The 26,232-nt window shown below is 39.2% G+C and overlaps 1 protein-coding gene across 14 annotated transcripts in view; it reads left to right on the forward strand.

Annotated features, from left to right (window-relative positions):
• The window catches only part of LOC147581506 (uncharacterized), a 237,757-nt gene that overhangs the window by 27,847 nt on the left and 183,678 nt on the right, over positions 1-26,232 (forward strand). For 6 of the 14 annotated variants that reach the window (XR_015249977.1, XR_015249978.1, XM_086703287.1 and 3 more), the window contains exon 3: positions 22,341-22,422. The exons of the other annotated variants lie outside the window; for them this stretch is intronic. The gene's annotated coding sequence lies outside the window, so the exon portion shown is untranslated. The remainder of the gene's footprint in view (positions 1-22,340; positions 22,423-26,232) is intronic. 14 annotated transcript variants of the gene reach the window in all.

Below are 26,232 nucleotides of genomic sequence, written 5' to 3' on the forward strand. Positions count from 1 at the left end.
AGGAAGGAAGGAAGGATGGAAGGATGGAAAGATGGAAGGAGAGATGGAAGAAAGGAAGAAAGAAAGAAAGAAAAAGAAATTCTTCTGTTTTCCCTGATATGACCTAAGGGAGGTGATCACAAATTATATTTTTTCTTCATTATGGAAAATTTGGAAAACAAAAAAAAATGAGAAGAAAAAGTATGGTTATAGTCCTACCTAAAGATACCCATTAATATTTCTGCCTAGATCCTTATAGTCTTTTTCTTTTGCATTTTAAAATACGATTGCCATCATATAGCATATATACAATTTTAGTTATGGATTTTTAAAATTAGCTAATTTTTATGGTATAATCATAGTGTAGAAAAAATTAACTATATAAAAAGGATTAATAAAATGGCACAGTGTCTTGACATATAGAAAGTTACTGTTATTAATATTTGGATGTATTCTAGTATTTCTCAACCTTATTTTCATTCTCTCTCCCTTAAGAATCCTTCTTAGACATTTTCCAGTTGCCTTCCCCATCATTCCATAAAATTGTAATACCACAGATATACTGTATATCTATTTATCTGTTTATGTTTACCTGTGCTTTGTACATATAAACTCCAAGGTTTTTTTTTTACCCTCTGTAATAACCAATTGTGTACTTTTGGGAGTGGTATTGCCTCAGTTGGGAATCACAGTCTATTGTATTTTTTTAAAAAATTTTTACGTGACCTTTTAAAAAATGCTTATTTATTTTTGAGAGCGAGCGAGCATGCATGGGAGCTCGCGTGTGTACACACACACACACACACACACACACACACATGCACACACACGTGGGGGAAGGGCAGAGAGCGAGGGAGACGCAGAATCCAAAGTCAGGCTCCAGGCTCTGACCTGTCAGCACAGAGCCCCATGTGCGGCTTGGACCACAAACTGTGAGATCATGACCTGAGCCCAAGTTGGATACTTAGACAACTGACCCACCCAGGCACCTGCATGGTAAATTGTATTAAGCACTTTTTTTCCCCTCCTATGAACCTGTATTTTATGTTGTTGACCAATAAGTGCATGTATAGATTTTATAGCACTCTTAGTGCAGAGCCATCCCTAAATCCGAAGTAGAATATGATATGAAGAAGAACGTTGTCACAGATGGTAATAAGCCACTGTATAGTTTATTAGTCTTCTTTTAAATTAATAAAAACTGGCTCACTATGGATATGCATTTTCCAAAATTAAGCAAAATGTTTCATAGTGCTGAAACACACATAACATAAAATTTCCCATTTTAACCTTTTTTAAGTGCATAGTTCAGTAGGGGTAAGTATACTCACGTTACTGAGCATATAATCTCCAGAGCTTTTTCACCTTGCAAAACTGAGATTGCATTCTTATTAAACAATAATTTCCCATTCCCCACCCTCCCCAGGCCCTGGCAACTTCCATTGTGTTTCTGTGAGGTTGATTACTCTTGATAGCCCCCTGTTTGTCTTTTTGTGGGCTGGCTGTTTTCATTCAGCATAGCTGCTCACTTCCATCCATACTGTAGCATGTGTTCGTGTTTTTTGTTTGTTTGTACTTAAGGCTGAATACCATTCCATTGTATGTATAGATCACATTTGGTTTCTCCATCCATCAGTGTTGCTGTACCCTTTGGCTATGGTGAATAATGGTGCTGTGAACATGGATATACAGATGTCTCTTTGAGATCTTGCTTTCAAATTTTTGGATGTATAAGGATATGAATTGTAAAGATGCAATAACCACACACATTTCCCAAGACAAGAGTAATAGGAGAAAAATAATTACCAACTAAGTCAAACATTTAAAGTCAAATTTCTTTCCTACTCTGTGGAATTCTCCTGATACAACATAATCTATCTCGGAGTTTGAGGTTCAAGCCGGTTAAGAACACGTTATAGTCTTTATGACATTTCTTCCAATTTTGTAGTTACCATTTGGTATTTGCCTGTGCTTAGTTGGAATGTATGTTCAAATAACTTAAATTTTTTTTTCAACGTTTATTTGTTTTTGGGATAGAGAGAGACAGAGCATGAACGGGGAGGGGCAGAGAGAGAGGAAGACACAGAATCGGAAACAGGCTCCAGGCTCTGAGCCATCAGCCCAGAGCCCGACGCGGGGCTCGAACTCACGGACTGCGAGATCGTGACCTCGCTGAAGTCGGACGCTTAACCGACTGCGCCACCCAGGCGCCCCTCTTAAATTTTTTTTTTAACATTTATTCATTTTTGAGAGACAGAGAGAGATGGAGTGTGAGTGGGGGAGGGGTAGAGAGAGAGGGAGACACAGAATCTAAAGCAGGCTCCAGGCTCTGAGCTGCCAGCATAGAGCCCCACACGGGGCTCAAAATCACCAACTGTGATATCATGACCTGAGCTTTAGTTGGACACTTAACCGACTCAGCCCCCCCAGGTGCCCCTCAAAATAACTTTAAAAGTATAAAAGGACTAATACATTTTCTGAGCTTCTGTGGAATAAGCACAGCTTTCTATTTCCTTCACACATGTAGATTATGTTACAGGATAGAAAATTCTTTTATTTTATTTTATTTTATTTTATTTTATTTTATTTTATTTTATTTTACATTCAAATTAGTTAGCATGTAGTACAACAATGATTTCAGGAGTAGATTCCTTAGTGCCCCTTACCCATTTAGTCCCTCCCCCCTCTCACAACCCCTCCAGTAACCCTCTGTTTGTTCTCCATATTTACGAGTCTCTTATGTTTTGTCCCCCTCCCTGTTTTTATATTATTTTTGTTTCCCTTCTCTTATGATTATCTGTTTTGTCTCATAAAGTCCTCATATGAGTGAAGTCACATGATATTTTTCTTTCTCTGACTAATTTCGCTTAGCATAATACCTTCCAGTTCCATGCATGTAGTTGCAAATGGCAAGATTGCATTCTTTTTGACTGCCAAGTAATACTCCATTGTATATATATATACCACTTCTTCTTTCTCCATTCATCCATTGATGGACATTTGGGCTCTTTCCATACTTTGGCTATTGTTGATAGTGCTGCTATAAACATTGGGGTGCATATGTCCCTTTGAAATAGCACACCTGTATCCCTTGGATAAATACCTAGGAGTGCAATTGCTGGGTCATAGGCTAGTTCTATTATTAATTTTTTGAGGAACCCCCATGCTGTTTTCCAGAGTGGCTGCACCAGCTTGCATTCCCACCAGCAATGCAAAAGAGATTCTCTTTTTCCACATCCTCACCAACATCTGTTGTTTCCTGAGTTGTTAATATTAAGCATTCTGACAGGTGTAAGGTGGTATCTCATTGTGGTTTTGATGTGTATTTCCCTGATGATGAGTGATGTGGAGCATTTTTTCATGTATCGGTTGGCCATCTGGATGTCTTCCTTGGAGAAGTGTCTATTCATGTTTTTTGCCCATTTCTTCCATGGATTATTTGTTTTTTGGGTGTTGAGTTTGACAAATTCTTTATAGACTTTGGATACTAACCCTTTATCTGATATGTTGTTTGCAAATATCTTCTCCCATTCCGTCGATTGCCTTTTAGTTTCACTGAGTGTTTGCTTCACTGTGCAGAAGCTTTTTGTTTTGATGAGGTCCCAGTAGTTCATTTTTGCTTTTGTTTCCCTTGCCTCTGGAGACGTGTTGAGTAAGAAGCTGCTGTGGGCAAGATCAAAGAGGTTTTTGTCTTGTTTTTCCTCTAGGATTTTGATGGCTTCCTGTCTTACATTTAGGTCTTTCATCTATTTTGAGTTTCTTTTTGTGTATGGTGTAAGAAAGTGGTCCAGGTCGATTCTTCTGCATATTGCTGTCCAGTTTTCCTGGCACCACTTGCTGAAGAGACTGTCTTTACCCTATTGGATATTCTTTCCTGCTTTGTCAAAGATTAGTTGGCCATACGTTTGTGGGTCCATTTCTGGGTTCTCTATTATGTTCCATTGATCTGAGTATCTGTTTTTGTGCCAGTACCATACTGTCTTGATGATTGTAGCTTTGTAGTATAGCTTGAAGTCCAGAACTGTGATGCCTCCTGCTTTGGTTTTCTTTTTCAAGGTTGCCTTGGCTACTTGGGGTCTTTTCTGGTTCCATACAAATTTTAGGATTATTTGTTCCAGCTCTGTGAAGAATGCTGGTGTTATTTTGATAGGGATTGCATTGACTATGTAGATTGCTTTGGGTAGTATTGACATTTTAACAATATTTGTTCTTCCTACCCAGGAGCATGGAATCTTTTTCCACTTTTTTGTGTGTCTTCTTCAGTTTCTTTCATAAGCTTTCTATCGTTTTAAGTGTATAGATTTTTCACCTATTTGGTTGGATTTATTCCTAGGTATTTTATGGTTTTTGGTGCAATTGTAAATGGGATCGATTCCTTAATTTCTCTTTCTGTTGCTTCATTGTTGGTAAATAGGAATGCAACTGATTTCTGTGCATTGATTTTATATCCTGCCACTTTGCTGAATTCATGAATCAGTTCTAGCAGTTTTTTGGTGGAATCTTTAAGGTTTTCCATATAGAGTATTGTGTCATCTGCGAAGAGTGAAAGTTTGACCTCCTCCTGGCCGATTTGGATGCCTTTTATTTCTTTGTGTTGTCTGATTGCAAAGGCTAAGACTTCCAAAACCCTGTTGAATAACAGTGGCAAGGGTGGACGTCCCTGTCTTGTTCCTGACCTTAGGGGGAAAGCTCTCAGTTTTTCCCCATTAAGGATGACATTAGCGTTGGGTCGTTCATTTATGGCTTTTATGATCTCAAGGTATGATCCTCTATCCCTACTTTCTTAAGGGTTTTTACCAAGAAAGGATGCTGTATTTTGTCAAATGTTTTCTCTGCATCTATTGAGAGGATCGTATGGTTCTTGTCCTTTCTTTTATTGATGTGATGAATCACGTTAATTGTTTTGTGAATATTGAACCAGCCCTGAATCCCAGGTATAAATCCAACTTGGTCGTGGTGAATAATTTTTTTTTTTATGTATTATTGGATCCGGTTGGCTAGTATCTTGTTGAGGATGTTTGTATTCATGTTCATCAGGGAAATTTGTCTATAGTTCTCCTTTTTAGTGGGGTCTCTGTCTGGTTTTGGAATCAAGGTAACGCTGGCCTCATAGAAACAGTTTGGAAGTTTTCTTTCCGTTTCTATTTTTTGGAACAGCTTCAAGAGAATAAGTGTTAACTCTGCCTTAAATGTTTGGTAGAATTCCCCTGGAAAGCCAACTGGCCCTGGAGATGGTTTGGGAAATTTTTGATTACTAATTCGATTTCTTTACTGGTTATGGGTCTGTTCAAATTTTCTATTTATTCCTGTTTCAGTTTTGATAGTGTATATGTTTCTAGGTATTTGTCCATTTCTTCCAGATTGCCCATTTTATTGGCATATAATTGCTCATAATATTCTCTTATTGTTGTTTTTATTTCTGCTGTGTTGGTTGTGATCGCTCTTTCATTCTTGATTTGATTTATTTGGGTCCTTTTTCCTTTTGATCAAACTGGCTAGTGGTTTGTTGAATTTGTTAATTCTTCGAAAGAACCAGCTTCTAGTTTCATTGATCTTTTCTACTGTTTTTTGGATTTTCATAGCATTAACTTCTGCTCTAATCTTTATTATTTCCTGTCTTCTGCTGGTTTGGTGTTTTATTTGCTGCTCTTTTTCCAGCTCTTTAAAGTGTAAGGTTAGGTTGTGTATCTGAGATCTTTCTTCCTTCTTTAGGAAGGCCTGGATTGCTATATACTTTACTCTTATGACTGCCTTTGCTGCATCCCAGAGGTTTTGGGTTGTGGTGTTATCATTTTCATTGGCTTCCATATACGTTTACATTTCCTCTTTAACTTCTTGATTGGCCCATTCATTCATTAGTAGGATGTTCTTTAGTCTCCAAGTATTTTTTACCTTTCCAAATTTATTCTTGTGGTTGATTTCAAGTTTCATAGCATTGTGGTTTGAAAATATGCACAATATGATTTCGATGTTTTTGTATTTGCTGAGGGCAGATTTGTGTCCCAGTATGTGGTCTATTCTGGAGAAAGTTCCATGTGCACTGGAGAAGAATGTATCTTCCACTGCTTTAGGATGAAATGTTCTGAATATATCTGTTAAGTCCATATGGTCCAGTGTGTCATTCAAAGCCATTGTTTCCTTGTTGATTTTTTGATTAGATGATCTGTTCATTGCTGTGAGTGGGGTATTGAAGTCTCCTACTATTATGGTATTACTCTTGATGAGTTTCTTTATCTTTGTGATTCATTGATTTATATATTTGGGTGCTACCACATTTGGCACATAAATGTTTACAATTGTTAGGTCTTATTGGTAGATATACCCCTTGATTATGATATAATGCCCTTCTTCATCTCTTGATACAGTCTTTATTTTAAAGTCTGGATTGTCTGATATAGGTATGGCTACTCTGGCTTTCTTTTGTTGACCACTAGCATGATAGATGGTTCTCCATCCCCTTATTTTCAATCTGAAGGTGTCTTTAGGTCTAAAGTGGGTCACTTGTAAACAGCATATAGATGGATTTTGTTTTCTTATCCATTCTGTTACCCTATGTCTTTTGATTGGAGCATTGAGTCCGTTGATGTTTAGAGTGAGTACTGAAAGATATGAATTTATTGCCATTATGTTGCTTGTAGAGTTGGAGTTTCTGGTGGTATTCTCTGGTCCTTTCTTTTTTTTTTCAATATATGAAATTTATTGTCAAATTGGTTTCCATACAACACCCAGTGCTCATCCCAAAAGGTGCCCTCCTCAATACCCATCACCCACCCTCCCCTGCCTCCCACCCCCCATCAACCCTCAGTTTGTTCTCAGTTTTTAAGAGTCTCTTATGATTTGGCTCTCTCCCACTCTAACCTCCTTTTTTTTCCTTCCCCTCCCCCATGGGTTTCTGTTAAGTTTCTCAGGATCCACATAAGAGTGAAAACATATGGTATCTGTCTTTCTCTGTATGGCTTATTTCACTTAGCATCACACTCTCCAGTTCTGTCCATGTTGCTACAAAGGGCCATATTTCATTCTTTCTCATTGCCACGTAGTACTCCATTGTGTATATAAACCACAATTTCTTTATCCATTCATCAGTTGATGGACATGTAGACCCTTTCCATAATTTGGCTATTGTCGAGAGTGCTGCTATAAACATTGGGGTACAAGTGCCCCTATGCATCAGTAGTCCTGTATCCCTTGGATAAATTCCTAGCAGTGCTATTGCTGGGTCATAGGGTAGGTCTATTTTTAATTTTCTGAGGAACCTCCACACTGTTTTCCAGAGTGGCTGCACAAATTTGCATTCCCACCAACAGTGCAGGAGGGTTCCCATTTCTCCACATCCTCTCCCGCATCTATAGTCTCCTGATTTGTTCATTTTGGCCACTCTGACTGGCGTGAGGTGATATCTGAGTGTGGTTTTCATTTGTATTTCTTCTCTGGTCCTTTCTAATCTTTGTTGCTTTTGGTCTTTATCTATCTATCATCTATCTATCTATCTATCTATCTATCTATCTATCTATCTATCCAAACATCCATCCATCCATCCATCCATCCATCTATCTTTTCTCTCCTCAGAGAGTCCCCCTTAAATTTCTTGCATGGATGGTTTAGTGGTCAAAAACTCCTTTAATTTTTGTTTGTCTGGGAAACTTTTTATCTCTCCTTTTATTTTGAATGACAGCCTTGCTGGATAAAGAATTCTTGGCTGCATATTTTTCCGATTCAGCACACTGAATATATCCTCCCACTCCTTTCTGGCCTGTCAAGTTTCTGTGGATAGGTCTGCTGCAAACCTTATCTGTTTTCCCTTGTAGGTTAAGGACTTTTTTCCCTTGCTGCTTTCACGATTCTCTCCTTGCCTGAGTATTTTGTGAATTTGACTATGATATGCCTTGTTGATGATCAGTTTTTGTTGAATCAAATGGGAGTTCTCTGTGCTTCCTGGATTTTGGTGTCTGTGTCTTTCCCCAGGTTAGGAAATTTTTCCTCTATCATTTGCTCACTGAACCCTTCTACCCATATTTCTCTCTCTTCCTCTTCTGGGACCCCTATGATTCTGATGTTGTTCCTTTTTAATGAGTCACTGGTTTCTCTAATTCTTAAATCATACTCTTTGCCTCTTTTTTTCTGCTTCATTATTCTCCCTCTTTTTTTCTGCTTCATTATTCTCCATAAGTTTGTCCTCCATATCGCTGATTCCCTGTTCTGCCTCATCCATCCTTATCGCTATGGCATCCATTTAGGATTGCAGCTCAGTTATAGCATTTTTTATTTCATCCTGACTAGCTTTTACCTCTTTTATCTCTGCAAAGGGATTCTAATCTATATTCGACTCCAGCTAGTATTATTATTATCGTGATTGTATTCTGGTTCAGACATCTTGCTTGTATCTGTGTTTGTTAAGTCTCTGGCTGTTGTTTCTTCTTGCCCTTTTTTTGGGGGTGAATTCTTTCCTTTGGCATTGTGAAGGGAGAAAAGGAATTAATGAGGTAGAAAAAATTAAAATTAAAAAAATAAAATTAAAAACATATTAAAATTAAAAATTAAAAACAAACACACACACACAAAATCAAATAAATGATGCTAGATCCTAGGTATGTTTTTGTCTGCGGGTTGAAAGTGGCTTGATAGATTATAGAAAAAAAGGGGAAAAAAAGAAAAAAAAAAGGATATCATTTGAAAATTTGAAAAAATGAATGCACTGAAGTAGACTAAAATGAAATGTTGGAAGAAAATAGAAGTTGAAAAAAATTACACAAAAGTAAAAAAAAATAGTAGAAAAAAATGAAAGAAAACTATTTTTAGTAAAAATTGACAATAAAAATGAATATTTTCTCTTTCTGTTTCAAGAAAAAGAAAAGAAATGAAAAAGGGAAAATAATGAAAGAAAGAAAGACAGAAAGATAGAAAGAAAGAAAAAGAAAGAAAGAAGGAAAGAAAGATAGATAGATAGATAGATAGATAGATAGATTTTGAATAGTTGGACTGGCTAACATAAATAAAATACGACTGAAATTACTTCATTTTCCGCTAGAAGTAAAACTATGAAGCGCTTTATAGTCCATAAACTAAGCAGGCGGTGAGACTTGTATTCTTGAAGAGCGAGGTTGGCCCAGTTGGGCGGGGCTTAGTGTTAACAGCTCGGTTCTCCATTAGATGGCGCTGCTAGCCTACTGGGGTGGTTTGTTGTGGCGTTTGTAGATGTGTATGCGTGTGTGCGGGAGTGGTGAAAATGGTGTCATCCAGCTACCCCTCTTTAGTATTGGAACTCTATTCTCCCTGATCAGCAATCACACACCTGTCCTTCATCTTTAGTTTCTGTCCACTCACCACTTCCACACTGTCTGTGACCAAGCCCCAGGTAAAACCTCCCTCCCAAGTTTTGTCTCAGATGTGGCTGCCTGCACTAGCCCCCTTCTTCTGAGGGACTGCAGCTTTGACCCACTCTGCCCCTCTGCAGATTGTCTCACCATGCAATGGCTGGGTGCCAGCTGCACCCAGGAACATTTGCGGGACTTTGCTGCTGCTGGTGCCCCAAAACTGCGACCAGGTGCCAGCCCGCCCCAGAAAAAGTTTACGAGACAGTGTAGCAGTGGTGTCATAGGGATTATGGAAAATCACAACACACACTTCACCCCCAATGACCTTGGTCCAGCACCAGCGAATGTGGCCATTTTCTGGGGTCTGCTGAGACCAGGTGGCCTCAAGAGTCTCTACCAAATGTCCTTTCAGCAGTGGAACCGCTTTTCCCTGTGTGGCCTGAGAACCTCCCAGACCCCACTGTGTCCTGGGGATTCGCCCTTCCCACCAGAGCACTGCCAGGTATCGAGCTGCAGAGTTGCAGACTCTGTGCTCCCCCTGTTCACAGTTTTAATGGAATTTAAACCCTCTCCTTTCTCCCTTTTTAGTTAAGTCTCTGTGGCTGTTTCCAATTTTCCACTTTCTCTCCAGTTGCTTTTGGAGAGGGGTGCTTTTCCCATATTCCCCCCCACCTTGCCCTGTCTCCATCCTCTCTCTGCACGCAAAAGTGGCTCCCTGCCCTCCGCGACTTCTCTTTCCCCAAGTTCACCTCTCCATGCCACATACCTGCTGAATTCTGTGGTTCAGGTTGTGCAGATTGTTGTGTTAATCATCAGATCAATTTTCTAGGTGTGCAGGATGGTTTAGTGTTGCTGTATTTCTTGGGCACGAGACACAAAAAACTTCCATGCTGTTCTGCCATCTTGGCTGCTCTTCCCAGGATAGAAAATTCTTGAATAATAATCTTCTCTCCTGCAGTGACTGTAAACCTTGTACATTGTTTTCAAATATTTAAGGTAGAAAAATAGAAATTTGTGGCTGACCTGGTTTTTATTTTTGTATGTCCAGCTGAATACTTGTGGAGTTCTTATTTTATTCTGGTAATTGAAATATTTTTCTAGGGTACACCTGTATGTAGAGCACACTTCTTAAAGGCAGTCACTTTTGACTAACTAGAAACATTACTGTTTTTACTTTTAAGCAGGAAAAATTTCAGTTGTGAGTCTGGTTATTGTTTTCATCTTAATTTGTTTGGTTTTCTCACTTGTATTCTGATTGGGTCTCCATTCCTTATTCTTCACTTCTGTTACTATTTTCCTCGTTATTTCCAGTTAGTCAGTCTGCCCCTCTTCCTTTCTATCTTTCTATTTCCATTCCTCCTTTCCTTCCCCCTTCCTCCCTGCTTCCTCCCTCCCTCTCTCCCTCCCTCCCTCCCTCCTTCCTTCCTTCCTTCTTTTCTCCCTCCCTCCCTCCTTCCCTCTCTCTCTCCTTCCCTCCCTCCCCTCCCTTCCCATTCCCCTTCCCTCCCACCTTCCTCCCTCCTTTTTCTTCCTTCCTTCCTTCCCTCTTTCTTTACATTGTTATTATTATTTTTTTGCATTCTAAGAGTTTTTCAAGATTGTCTTATACTTCATTGGTTTGGTTTCTCATGTCACCAAGTTCTTCCATTCACTGCTTCCTCTGTACATGTTAATTCTCCTACTGTATTTTATACTTTCTAAAAATCCTCCCTTATTTCACCTTTGTCTTTTAAAATTTCATCACGATTTATTTTCACCCTGTTCTTACTTGGCTTCAAAAAGTTATGTTTTCCAAAATCCTCCTAAGAAAAATCTGTTTTTTCTTTTTTCCGTTTTAAGCTATTTTTAGAGACTGTTTCTCTGAATCTTGAGTATGACACTTTTTCTTAGGAATATTTGTCCTCACAGTCTCAATGCTAATGTTTCTGCATCAATTTATTTTAAAACTTTTGCCGAAAGATAGGGTAAGTGAATTTCCCTTCAAGTCTCCTTATGCCTTCTTTACAACTACAGCTTTATGATATGTTCCCATGAATGATTCCCAACCTAATCCTCCAGTGTTGACTGGTTTCTATTTTGTTCAGTTTTGTTGGATTGAGAAGGAATCTTCTCTTTCTCACACCTTCAACATTGTGTTTGAAAAACTGCTGTTGTAAGTATGCACTTGACCATGACCAAGCTTTTTCTAGCCTTTTCCTCCTCCTGGAGATTTAATTGTGGATCTATTCCTGTGAGGATGCGTGGTGCCTTCCCCACCCAACACCCTTGCTCTGACTTAGCTACCCAGCAGCCTTGTTGATACAGAGATTTGGTATTGTTTGATTTTCTGGGTATTTGGTTGTGGTGGGAGACTATTGGCTCTTTCCCAATTCCTGAGTTTCTGTCTTTCTCATGGTATAATGTGTACAGCTTTTGGTTGGAACTTTTGTCCAGTTTCATCAGTCTGAAATTAGTGGAAATCTTCTAGCTTCTTGTAATAACTTGACTTTCATTTCTTGTTTTCATTGCTGTTCCCAAGTTGTGTTTTCTCTGTTTCTTCAGGGGTGCTTTATTAAGAAGTAGGAAAGGCTGTATGACAGGCTGCTACTCTAAAACTATTTTCAAAAAGAAGCGTTTATAATTTATGATTTTATAATCAGAAAACTTTATTTAAATTACTTGTTATTTAATAGTATATTTATGTCAAACATAATCTATAAGCATTGTCTATGAAGCATGGACACAGAAAGTATGCGTGAACAGAAAAGTCTCATAAAGTACTCACTATGTTGGTTTAAAAACAGTGTAACCTATGGGGAGACTGGGTTGCTCAGTTGGTGAAGTGTCCAACTTTGGCTCAGGTCATGATCTCACCATTCATGAGTTCAAGCCCTGCATCAGGCTCTGTGCTGACAGCTCAGAGTTGGAGCCTGCTTCGGATTCTGTGTCTCCCTCTTTCTCTGCCCCTCCCCTGCTCGTGCTCATGCTCTGTCTCTCAAAAATAAAAATAAACATTGAATAAAAACAATGTAAACTAATATATGATGAACTGTATAGAATGATAAAATGAATAAAATGAGAAATATACCAGAGCTGGCAGAATTTCAGACACAAATGCTCCAAATAGGAATTAAAATATGTGAGATACTCGTATTCCTTTTTTTTATGATTAAGAGTTGGAAATAGATTACCGCAAAATGTGAAAAATCAGACAGCACACTGTGCCTGATGCATAGGAGTAATCTGTAAATGTTTTCTTGTCCTGGTTTTCCCTCTTCCCATTGTCTTCTCTCCCTTTCTTCATCCCTGCTTTCTATTTCATTTTGGGCTGAGATTGAAGACACAGGCATAGAACCGAGCAGTGTATAACATATAATGGTGTCTTTATTAATGGGAGACAGCCATGGTATCAGTCCACTTAAATGTTGAGTATCACAGATGAATTGTGTTTAATTTGTGTATATACATATATATGTACACATACACACAAACCTACATATATATACACACATATATACACATACCTACATATATACATACAGATATAGACAAGTACATATATCATATATATATGTTGGACACAATGTCAGTGATTACAAAAGAGGAGAAGAATATAAATTGTATACCATGCTTCATTATTAATACAAGAGTGATAGACTAGAGAAGTATTTTGCTGCTCCTTTTCCATGTTTGTAATTTTTCTCTGTACCTTAACTTTAAAATAAATTCATTAAATCTAGTTTCGATATTTGAAAAAAATACTTAGAAAGTAGATACTTAAAGCTCTATAGTTTGACTGCTGCTCTTTATACACCCTGGGTGGCAAACTTTAAACACCTCAGGTGACTTGAAGAATGATCAGTGGACCATTAAGCAGCTATATCATGCCATAAAGGTATATTCCTGGCAGCAGGCGACCCATGTCATCAAGTTCTTCCTTGCCCGTCTTCTAAAATAACAGTCCGACAGCTTTATGTCCCCATGTGTAGACTGGTAATGCGATCCCAGGCAGGGTGCAGGGTGCAGGGATCATGTTCAGCTCAGATATGTTGACCTGTAGTCAAACAATGGATAATATGTCAGTCGCAAGACTCTCTTCCAATACAAGAACTTTGTTCTAAACTGTAACACACTCTGGAATATGTCACTTTTGTATAAGTGCTCAGCTGAAATCAGAATTTTGAGGAAAAGATATGGGTAGATGTATTTTTGAGCACTTTCTGTTTTTCTTTTCTTAATGTGTGTACCCCAATCAACTGCCAGTCAAATTCATGGAATTCACCTCATGCGTATCTTTGTGAATGCTTTATGATCATGAGAGTCCATTGAAAAAGGTGGCAAACAAAGCAAAGGAGATGACAACCAATGACAGTGTGGTAGGTGAATGCAGGGGTACACAATTCGTTGCTTTGAAAGATGGGTAGGATACAAAGAGGTCAAATGGAAATGTTAGGTTATGCTGGGCAGAAGAGCTTAGGCTTGGTGTGGAAGGCAAGATTCTTGAGAAGAGTAGAAGCCTGACAAAAAGCAGTACCTTAGGTTAATAGCAGTGGGCCACTGGAGAGTCGAAAGCAGGAGATGTTTAGAGACGAGAGAACATAACAGTATTTTTTTAATACTTCTTAAAATATTTATTTATTTATTTTTGAGAGAGACAGCGTGAACAGGGAGGGGACAGAGAGAGGGAGACACAGAATCCGAAGCAGGCTCCAGGCTCTGAGCTGTCAGCACAGAGCCTGATGTGGGCCTCGAACCCACAAACCATGAGATCACAACCTGAGCCGAAGTAGGCCCCTTAACCGACTGAGTCACCGAAGTAACCCCGTGACAGTATTTATGTACAGGTAATAACATGAGAGCCATAGAGGGCAAAAGGAAGGTGTTGCCTAGAAAGACAGAAAGAGGCAAATTTGAGAAGAATTGTGTCAAGAATCATTAGAATATGGATTTGGCATGTAATTGCTCAGTGCATAGATGGTAGGAGAAATCAACAGATTAGATGTACCAGAATGCACATCCCTAAATATTTCTCCTTAAATCATACTTTGATATAATAGGAAATATTCTCAACTCAGATATTTTCAAATCTAAGGCACTCACATCTAGAAAGTTACTGAAAATAGGTTAACAATTGAGTGAAAGAAGAGGCCAATGAGATTGGACATGTTGAAAAGAGACACTGACTGAAGAGCGGAGGTAGATCTCCCCTCCGTCAAATAGCCTTGAGATATGTAAATAAAGTGCCAAGGACACCGAGGCTTTGACAACCTATGCTTGCATCCGTGGGTGTGAGGAGAACACCACCTGCAGTTTCCACTCGGTTCTTACCTGGCTTTGAGTTTTCATGGCTCCAGAAACGCCACATTGAGGCTTTACTATCATTGCACAGACTTCTTGTTTCCTGTCCCCGGCACCTTTCTAAGACTTTTGTATGTTTTCATTTGGTCACCACAATACTTCTGTCAGCACAGTATTCTTTTTTCCCCCCATTTTGCAGGTGAGGAAACTTGAGACCCAGTGAAGTTCAGTAATATGATTTGTGTCATGAGATGAATCTTACTAACCTGATGAATGTTAGACTAGAATTAAAATTGTGGCAACCTGACTTCCAGGTCTCTAGACTGTTAACCACTGTGTTAAACTGCCTGTCTAAAGTGCATGGAGATGTCTTTAATTATTAAAGTTGAACAAGAAGAGCTTTGTCTACAACTTGTATCAAAGAAATACCGAATTGTTGTCTCCCCTCCATTAAAATCAGAATATGAGAGTGAAATACAATTGTTTGAATTGACACTTGTGTTGGATAATATTGGCATTTGCCCTTATGTTTGTTCCTCCAGTCTGTTTAACTTACTTCCTCTGGCTCACCTGCTTCTATCTGCAGGCCGTGGGCTCTCCATACCCTGGGACTGACTGCTGTGTTGGAAAGAAGCAGATGTACAAATCATCCTGGTTGAGGCAGAAGGCATCGTTAGCATGTTGTGACTAGAGTTCTTGCAGCCTCTAGACCCCCTTCCTGACTTTCTCATATTCCTGCTTCTGTGTAGACTAAATTCCTGATACTCTAAGTGTGGTATATGGACTATCCACATTGGCATTCTCTGGGAACTTGCTAGAAATGCAGAATTTCAGATTCTGCCCCCAGTATTATTGAATCGGAATCTGTGTTTTAATAAGATTCCCAGATAATATGTATGCACATTCAAATTTGAGAAGCACTGATCGAAATGGTTTTTACCTCTCATTGCTGACGTCTCTGTGTGGTACCTAATTTCAAACATAATTTCTGATCTATTGTGTAAATTTTGTTTCTGGCACTTGGAATCCATTGGTTAATAATTATCTACCTAGTCTCTCAAATACATCCCTGTCCAGACTTCTACAGTCTATGTGTTTCTCAAATTTTCTATTCCTGGTTTCTTATTGCCTCTTCCATAATCTATCCCTATTCGTACCCTTAGAACTAAAGTAATAATAATAGTTATACTACCTGGGGTGCCTGGGTGACTCAATCAGTTAAGCGTCCTGCTCTTGACTTCGGCTTAGGTCATGATCTCATGATTCATGAGTTCAAGCCCCACATGAAGCCTGGACAGATGACATCATGGAGCCTGCCTGATTCTGTCTCCTGCTCTTTCTCTGCCTCTCCCCTGCTCATGCTCTCTCTCAAAATAAATAAATAAACTTAAAAAAATGATATTACTTAGCTATTTCCCTATCAAAAAAAGAGCAAAATGAAAATACGTATATAACTAAAGGAGTAATTAACCCATGTACAATTTAATATCAATGATTTGGATCTGATACTTAGCTGTTTTATATTTATTATGGTGACAGAGGAGGTCAACAGAACCCTCCGCTCCTGTTCTTGCCCAATCTGCAGTGTGTGGTGTTATACATGAAAAGGAACTTGATAGCAGTTCTTATTTTCCCATTATGTTAAGGAAAAGACAAATTACCATTCATCACTGTTCTGTGAGTAATGATTAATGAATGTCTTTGTTGCCTTTCTACACAGAGGTGTAGAAGAGGTCAATTGGCTGTTTGCCTCTGTTGTTACTTCTAGGATTCCTATGTTGTGTGAGCTATTTACTCAATTTAAGTATTAGTCATCCATGGGGATTTCCTGTGTAATAACTTTTGAAAGTATAATGTCAAAGAAGAGCATAGAAGAATATTTACAGATAGCCACCCACACCCTTTTCCCTGCAGAGTGTGCTTTGCAAACACTGCCGTGAGCTCTCTTTGAAGATCCAGCAACAGGTAGGGACCAAAAAGAAAACTTTTTTTCTGGGTAGAGTTACAACAACGTTTTACCCACTCTTACCTGCGGCAAACTGAGCAAGGTCAGGTATAGAGAAACGTGCATGGTAATTTTAAAATCATACATTAACAATTGGAAAGCTAAATGATAGAATCGTGACGGATAAGGAATCTTTCATTTATGCCTTCATTATGACCTTTGTGTAGTTGTTGCTGTGTTCCCTTCGTTATTTTTCCCAGGCATACGCTGGCCAAAGGACATCCTCTTGTGTCATTATTCTTACCCATGCTGCAAAGCTGAGGCATTTGGAGAGACTCTGCTCTCCCAGTGAGAGTCGGCAGCTGGGGAACAGTTGCACACAAAATAAAACTTCCAGGAATCTTTCAGGACACTTTGAAACATTTTGGAGGTGGCCTTTGTCCAAAGGCAAGTAATTACACCAGAGACACAGGCTCACTTTTCTAAGTGATTAAATTCAAGCTCTCTCTCTCTCTCTCTCTTTTTAAGTGATATTCTTGAACTGTAAGACTGTGTCATCATAAAGGAACAAAGAGCTCTAGGATGTATATTCACGATTTCCTGACAGTTGTCTTCACATCTCTCATGATTCATAGAGCAAAGTTACTGTGTGGCAATAACATATGGAATTTTGCAAACTGATTGGCTCTTCACTGAGACAGACACATAGCTAGATTGTGCTCTGTGGATCTGCCGCGGAGGCAAAAATCAATTTTAAGCCTTTTCTGGGGGATCACGTGAGGCTAGAGTAATTTTAAAAAGTGTAGTTAAAGAGATTTCATACTTTACAACCTCAGAATATTGATATAGTCCGGGGAAAGGGTTGTTTCGAACAGTGAATAATTTTAAAAATCTCATAAAAAGCATGTTTAGAAAGAAAGCACTGTCAAGGTGTTTCATTGGGTAGTAACATGTATGGAGCAGGTATGGCATGATATGCTGCTTTCCTTGGCATAATTCCTTTCTCTTCCGGTTCAGGTCTTGCTTGATATATGCTGAGATCATTTAAACACATAATGTTTGTATTGTTCTATACCGACCTATGTAAATTCAACTCCTTTTTCGAGGAATAACCCTGTGTATTGTATTTCTCTGTGCTTATGCCCTTTTATAAGGGCAATCCTGTCTGAGTCGGTCCCTGAGTAAGCCTGAGATCGTCCATTTTTTGAGCTGGAAGTCACCACAAGGCCAACCTAATTCGAAGCACTCATTTTAGAGTTGGAAGAGCAGAAGCCCCAACATAATACATAATCCATGGCGCAGCTGGCACCAAGGTTTTTGTCTGCATCACTGTTAATGCTCTTTATACCTTTTAATGCTATGTTACTTAGTCTTCGGATAAATACTACTTTGCATTTGTTAATTTTAAGATCTGCTTTTATCTTCTTTTCCGAACTAGAAGTTTCTTAAAGGTGTGAGTATGATCTCCCTTGATTGTATGCACAAATATTGGGACACTGGTTACCATATAGTACAGTTAATAATATCTTCAATAAGAGAAGTCTGGTATATTAGTTAACAATTGCTACAGTAATGCTGTGTAACAAACTCTTCCCAAACTCAGTGGCTTATAACGACAGTCATACGTGGGCTACCTATATTTGGGTTGGATGCAAATGGGCTGGTTTAGATTTTGCTCGGCTGATTCTGCTGCAAGCTGTGGGTCAAGTTGGGCGTGGTGTCTCCCTGTGGGTATGGTTCAGGTCTACTCCAGGTGTATTAATTGTATGGTCCAAGCTGAATAGGAACTACCCAAGCTCATCTTGTGTGATGGCTGAGATGCAAGGGGGCAAGTTCAATGGCCCTTATACCTTTCCAACCTCATTTTGCATCCCTTTTGCTAAGGTCCCACTGGACAAAGCAAGCCATATCTCTGTGGCCAAAGTAAAAAGGGTGAGAAGTTCTTTTGATCCACCATGAGGCTAAAATGAGCCCCATGAATCAAGGGAAAAAAGGAATAACTGAATAATAGTCTACCACGATAATGATCCTGTATTCTGAAGCCATTTTTGCCCTTGCTAAGACTCTCTACACTCTTCATAGATTCTTAAGAAAGAAAAGCAAGGGTTGACACATGACAGTATTGCTGGTTGTTAACATTTTTCCTTGGGTGAGTATAAAGCACACCTTTTGCCTAGACTTTGCTGCCCCCAATATCTGGACCATTCTTCTTTCCTTGTTCACATCGGCTTTCTGAAGCCTTAAAGTCAAAAGTCTTTTGGTCACAAGTAATGAAAATCAAACCAGAACTAACATAGCAACAAAAAGGGATGTATTAGTAGAGCGGCTGTATTAGTTTGCTAAGGCTGCCGTTAGAAAGTATCAACGACATAAATTTGTTGTCTACAAGTCCAAGGTGTTGTCAAGGTTAGTTCCTTTTGAGGGATATGAGGAAGAAATTGTTCTACGTCTCTCTTCTTGTTTTATAGATGGGATCTTACTGTTGACATGGTGCTCTCCCTGTATGCCTGGCTGTCTCCAAATTTCACCTATTTATAAGAACACTGGTCATATTGGTTTAGGGGCTAATGACCTCCCCTTAACTTTATGATCCCTGTGAAGACCGTATCTCCAAATAAGGTCACATTCTGAGATACTGGGTTGGGATTTTAACATATGAGTTTCTTGGGGGGTGGGGTGAGGCAGGACACGGTTCAACCTATTACAGTGTTTGTATGTAGAATTGCTTGGGACGGTCCCATTTGATGCTGGTTTCACTGAAGTAATTACTAATTACAAATCCCTCTTTCAGTGTCAATAATGTACCAGTTTGAGTAATAAATTTTATGACTCTTTAGTTAAGAGAATACAGGGGTAACTCATTAATTGTAGAGGGAGATTTTGACTGAAATTTGGAAACAATCTGGTAATATAATATTTATTCTCTGCTCTATAGTCATATTAATTATTATTATAACATTGCTGTTTTTAACCAGACTGCACACTTTTGTGAGAATCTGTGATTTTTATCCAAAGCAATAGGTTCTTAAATTTAAAAAAATGTGTATGTCATATCTATATAATACACATGCATAATATGTAGGGTGCATGTTACATGTTATATATAATGTGTATGCTATATATATATATATATATATATATATAATATATATTATATATAAACACATTCACACGCATATATCTATGAGTTTACATATGTTTCCCTTTCGGGACTTAAGCTATTTTGTGTTCATCAATTCCTGTAACATTTCTCTAAGCAGTCACAGAAGGGAAACTCGAAAGCACTATTATACTTTTATAGAAGATGGAGAACGAGACAACATGGCAGCATTCTTCCCATGATAGAGGCAGAACATGCAAATGCCTTCTGTTTTAACCAAATGTTCTTAGTTTTACAGCTTTCTGGGCACAGCTAAGTCAGCTCTTTGAGCAAACCGAGATCTTCTTTGTCTTCCTCTTGTCCAAAGGAAATTATGGGAGTTTCAACAAACAAAGAAATAAAAGCAGATAAGGGGATTTTGGTTAATTTAAAAAACAAATGAAGAAGAGATAAGAGGCTTTTAGGACTGTCCCTGTCAGGTGAGGGGAGTGAAAGGGAGGAAACCTGGTCTTAATGCACAGAGGAAATGCCTCCCTGAAAACAAGTTGTGGTGAAGTGAAAATGTAGACGATCTCAGGAAGGAGTTGGCCAAGAAAGGCTTTAAGGTCAGGCTCTTTGCCGGCTCCTGTTCTGAGAGGCCAGAAATAAGGAGTTTGCATGAGCAGGAGAGTGAGGGGATCCGAGGCAGAATCCAAGACTCCCTGCTCCTGTCTCAGCCCTGGGCATCATATCAGGACTCCATCATAAAGACACATTTTTCACATTTCAACGTAATGACTTCTTTTCTAACAAATTGGTAAGTACTTTTGAAAGCCTAGGATTTGCATTGAAGTGTGTGACTGTAACACCTCAAGTTAAATCCAGTTGTAATGAAGACCACTACCATAAAAATATATTGGTCTGAAAGAATTCTCCAGAACTCGGCCAGATCCTATTCCCCCTCCCCCAGCTCTCCCAGTGTCTACCCACATCTCTTTAGCTATGAAATATCTGTATTTATCGTCTATCTATCTGTCTATCTAATCTATCTCTGTGTCTGTATCTGTAGACCTACAGGTGCCAAACCTACCTCTTAAACACGGATCCTTGTTTCGAGTCTCATGTTTTCGTTTCCAAATGTCTCTGGGTCAGTTTCATACGTTGCTCTCACTTCACATGCAGTTTGGTTAGGAATGATCATCATTCTTTTCCTCATACCGGCCTCTTGTTTGAAATTCCAAATTCTCTCAATATTACTACCGTTTTCCTGTATCTCAGCAGCATCCTTCCTACTTATCTTTTAATCGTCCCACTTGTGCTTGCTGATCAAATCTGTTGCTTTGTTTTGCTTTGTGACCCTGCTCAAGATCCTATCTCCCTTTCCTTCACTCTACTTCCAGCTTTGTTCAAACATGCGGTCACTGCTCCCCTGCACTAGGGTGAGCACCGCCTTACTGGGCTCCCTGTCTACGGATATTTTCCCTGGTCCAGTCTATTTCACGTCAGATTAATCTTTTAAAAACCTTTTTAAAATAAAAATCTTTCAAAAATATAAAATCTTTGCCACGTTTCCTCTGTGCAAACACCTTCAATATCTCTCTATTGCTAACAGAATAAAATCTAAGTTCTTGAACCGGCAACCAGAAACTTCCGTGGTTTTGGTTTCTTCTTTATCTCCTGTTCTTCTCCTTCACATTTTTCAGATACAAGATATGAGTTGGTAATTATCTTTCCTTTAGCCCTTTACAAAAATGAGATATTTAATAATGATTTGCTGAATAATGATTTGCATCTTATGAAAGCATTTTGCTGAAATAAAATTTCATGAACATAATTTGTATTTCTTGATTTTTAATTTTAAAATAATAAATCTATGCCAGAGATTAAATTTTCAGCAATATTTTCCACTTATTAAATGTGAAAATTTACAGACTTCACTGGCTTACCATTCTTGTATAATTTTAAGTAGAAGAAATGATATTATGTGTTCTTTACTGCCTGGTCAAACACTGGCCTGCAAGATGACCCAGACCACATCCTCAGATGTCCCCTCTGAAGATGTGATAATGTAAGCCCTTCTCTAATAATTCTTTTTTAATTTTTTTTTTTTTTCAACGTTTATTTATTTTTGGGACAGAGAGAGACAGAGCATGAACGGGGGAGGGGCAGAGAGAGAGGGAGACACAGAATCGGAAACAGGCTCCAGGCTCCGAGCCATCAGCCCAGAGCCCGACGCGGGGCTCGAACTCACGGACCGCGAGATCGTGACCTGGCTGAAGTCGGACGCCTAACCGACTGCGCCACCCAGGCGCCCCTCTCTAATAATTCTTAATTGAAATGAAAGCTTTCTGGAATAGATGTGTCCTGAGCCACACCTCTGTCAGAGTTTTATTTCATTTCATTTCATTTCATTTCATTTCATTTCATTTCATTTCATTTCATTTCATTTCATGTTATTTTATTTTTAAATGTTTATTTTTGAGAGGGAGCAGGTGGGGTAGAGGCAGAGAGAAAGGGAGACAGAGGATCTGAAGCAGGCTCTGCGCTGACAGCAGAGAGAGCCGGATGCGGGGCTCGAACCCAGGAACCGTGAGATCATGACCTGAGCCGAAGTCTGACACTTAACCGACAGAGCCACCAAGGTGCCCCAGAGGTGTACCTTCATTTACAAGGTACATCTACTGTACTCCACAGATTGTGTAATTTTATCTCTATTATTCTGTAACCCACATTCTCTCTGTTGCAGGAGAGAATCACCATCCTCACTTGCGCAAGGAAGTAAGGAAAGTAAGGCCTTGCTGAGATTGATGAGCATGGAAATAAAAAAGGCGAGTCAGATATGAGAATTAATTTATAAGAAAAATTGACAAAATTTATTACAGACTGACTATAGAGGATGAAATACCATGTTGTTTATGAGAATTATAGTACCGCTGACCCGGAAATAGGAAGTTAGGTGTTAGAGCTTGACTTCAAAAGAAAGATGATGAACTTAGATTTATTTAGATTTACATTTAGTTGAAATGTGTGATCACAGAATGCCCAAGCAGGGGGAGAGAATTGAAGGTTTGAGTGGTGAGGACTGTAACTGTCAATTAAAGGCGATAAGATTAGAGGCAATAGTTAAAATCATGAGAGTATATAAGATCATTTAAGAAGAGACCATAAAGTAAAGAAAACAGAGGGCTGAGAACCAGTCAAAACAATTCTTTGTCCTCAATCTAGGTTCAGTATCTGTTCAAATATATTCCCTTATTATATCTTCATCTCTTTCTCGTTGCTATTTTAACTACCTGTCTTGCCCTCCTTCTTCAGTTCTTGCTAAAAATCCCAAGTGAAGAGAATCATGGCTCTTATTCTGACTGCCAGATTCTGCATCTCCTTGATTTCCAGTAGCTTTCCTGGATTCTGACCACGCCATTGACTTGACCCTTGGCATTTCATTTCCTCCCCTGGTCTTAGTTTCTCATCTGCTGTTCGTGTTTGGTACGGTGACAGTCCTGAGGCAGGGGTAAGAAGAGAAGAAGAAACCACTGAAAGATGGGGAGGAGTGGTTCTAAAAATATGAGTACCAGAATTATGAGGCATAATGGAAGTCAAGAGGGAAAGACAACAATTCAAAACCTTTTGAGGGCTTGTATTATCAAATACAATATCTTTGCCGTAAGAATGCCAGCAAATAATAGGACTACCATAGAGACTGCTGTGGACTGAACTGTGTCCCTCCAAAATTCATATGTTGAAGCTTTAACCTTAATGTGATGGTATTTGGAGACGGGGCCTCTGGGAGATAATTAAATTTAGGTAAGGGCATGAAGATGAGGTCCTCGTGATAGAATTACTGCCCTCATAAGGAAAGACGCCAGACAGCTTGATTCCTTTCTCTCTCCCTGTCACACACACAGCAACACGGCAAGAAGACAGCCATCTGTAGGCTGGGGAGAGCCCCACCAGTGAACCCAATTGGCCAGATCCTCGATCTAGGACTTCCCAGCCTCTAGAATCATGAGACATGTTATTTTAGTCACCCATTCTGTGGTAGTTGGATATGGCAGCACAGGCTGACTCATATAGGGACTTTAATTATTTCACTTAGACTTCCCAAACCCATATCAAAAATCACACTCCAGCGTTGACATTTTCAATGATCAGTAAAAACTCACCCTTAAAGAAAGTAAAGCTCTCACGGCATTGTCATTTATCAAGCTGAGAACATTTTAATTTGATGAAATGTAAGATTATATTTTATGGGATTACAATTCTGATGGCATCTTTAGGGTCGCTTTTGGCTTCTAAGGTCAGAACTAGCGAAAGTCAATATTAGCTAGAAGAGCTCTCATTAATTTCTGTTATAGATGCTTTTCAACAACTTGCTGTGTCACATCCACGGTTTCATGGTCAACAAAAAAGATCTATTACATATGACTTGGAAAAATTACGAACGATGTTTTAAAAGAAGCCTGGCTCATGGAAAATGAAAAAATCTAGTGTGCCTCCATGGTCAATATTCTATCGATTAAGGATTTAGTTATTTCTGGATAGTTCAAGGCAATGTGACTATAGATTTTGTGTCTGTTTTGTTTCTTTTTAAAACTATTGTGGACTGCTGATGGGGTGTGTTTCAGCACTATTATTTTAAGCTCATCCTCAGATGCCTTTTTCTTTTGCTACTCTGTTTTGTGTGCTTCAAAACATAGTAAACTGCATTCCCTTTTGAGCTGTTCAAGTAATACCTATAATTTCAATTTGGCAGAGGTGACTTAATACCAGTAAAATCAGACCATCCTGTAATCCTGTGGCTTAATACTCACCTGTGACCTAGCTGGAACTGTCACCTGCTGATTGCGGTACTGACAGCTACCTTCTGTCTGATTGCACAGATCTTGTATATTACTAACACATTTCTCATACTCGTGAGTTGTGGGTCATTCATTTCTGATAAGAACGTATTTTGTAATGCACAATTTTGCTTGAGCCTTGTGCTCCCTTTTTGGATTTGGTTTTGATAATATGATTGTTAAAGAAATTTCCACACCGTACAGGAACCCCGGGGCTTAATGAGGAAATGAGTTGTATTATTACTTCATCCTATCTGTGGTTTCCTGATCATTTTCTTTTGTACCGTCATGACTGGTGGAGCAGTGGAGACCTATGGATTTCAGGCATGAAGGAATTTTTACCTAGGAGATCAACACTAACCTTTAGCTCACTTTCATTATGTATGGCATAGGGATTAAAAGTGTCTTCTGACCCAAGGCCTATGGTCTCCTTTTAATCCCCAGTGGTTTTTTACATTTGTAAAAAGAGCTTCTGAATTTTATCAAGTAGTATAGAAACAACTATAGAGTGATTCATAATTTTGTGTATGAATGAAAGCTTTTAATTTTTTTTTTCTTCAACGTTTTTATTTATTTTTGGGACAGAGAGAGACAGAGCATGAACGGGGGAGGGGCAGAGAGAGAGGGAGACACAGAATCGGAAACAGGCTCCAGGCTCCGAGCCATCAGCCCAGAGCCTGACGCGGGGCTCGAACTCATGGACCGTGAGATCGTGACCTGGCTGAAGTCGATCGCTTAACCGACTGCGCCACCCAGGCGCCCCGAACGAAAGCTTTTAAACATACACACCAAGGTGAAATCAATGCCCCTCTCCTCAATAATAAGCAAAACAACACAAAAAAACACCATCTGAATCACTGCAAAAATGACTTAGAAAAATAAATCGGTACTGGTACCAAGCCTTGTTTTAACATGCAGTGAGATGAGATGACTATAATTTTTCAAAGACAAAGGTAAGGCAACCTAATAACTTTGGGAGGACCTTGTCACAACTATTAGAAATGGCTGTCCCCAGGAGTGCCTGGGTGGCTCAGTCAGTTAAGCATCTGACTCTTGGTTTCGGTTCAGGTCATGATCTCATGGTTGGTGAGATCGAGCCCTGCGTGCAGGCTCTGCGCTGGCAGCATTAAGCATGCTTGGGTTCTCCTCCTCTCTCTCTACCCCGACCCGAGTCACATTGTCTCTGTCTCTGTCAAAAATAAACTTAAAAAGAAAGAAAGAAAGAAAGAAAGAAAGAAAGAAAGAAAGAAAGAAATAGAAATGGCTGTCCTCATTTGGAGAGTGAAGTTAATTCACTGAGGATCACAGGTGAACTGCACAAAGTAAATCTCAGCAATTATGCTGTTGAGATTAATAGCCAAATCTACCAACTTTTCTTTTTTTTATCTTTTTTTTTTATTGTCATATTGGTTTCCATACAACACCCAGTGCTCATCCCAAAAGGTGCCCTCCTCAATACCCATCACCCACCCTCCCCTCCCTCCCACCCCCCATCAACCCTCAGTTTGTTCTCAGTTTTTAACAGTCTCTTATGCTTTGGTTCTCTCCCACTCTAGCCTCTTTTTTTTTTTTTTTCCCTTCCCCTCCCCCATGGGTTTCTGTTAAGTTTCTCAGGATCCACATAAGAGTGAAAACATATGGTAACGTGGATGGAACTGGAGAGTGTGATGCTAAGTGAAATAAGCCATACAGAGAAAGACACATGCCAACTTTTCTTAAAGGCCTCTTCTTACTTTCTGTCCTGCTTTCCTTCCTTTAAGATTCCCACCCTCCCCCTTATAGGTCATTAGGTCTCTGTTC

The sequence above is a fragment of the Puma concolor genome, chromosome B1 (genome assembly GCF_028749965.1).
Source record: "Puma concolor isolate L17-30 chromosome B1, mPumCon1.1.hap2, whole genome shotgun sequence".
NCBI classification, from domain to species: domain Eukaryota; kingdom Metazoa; phylum Chordata; class Mammalia; order Carnivora; family Felidae; genus Puma; species Puma concolor.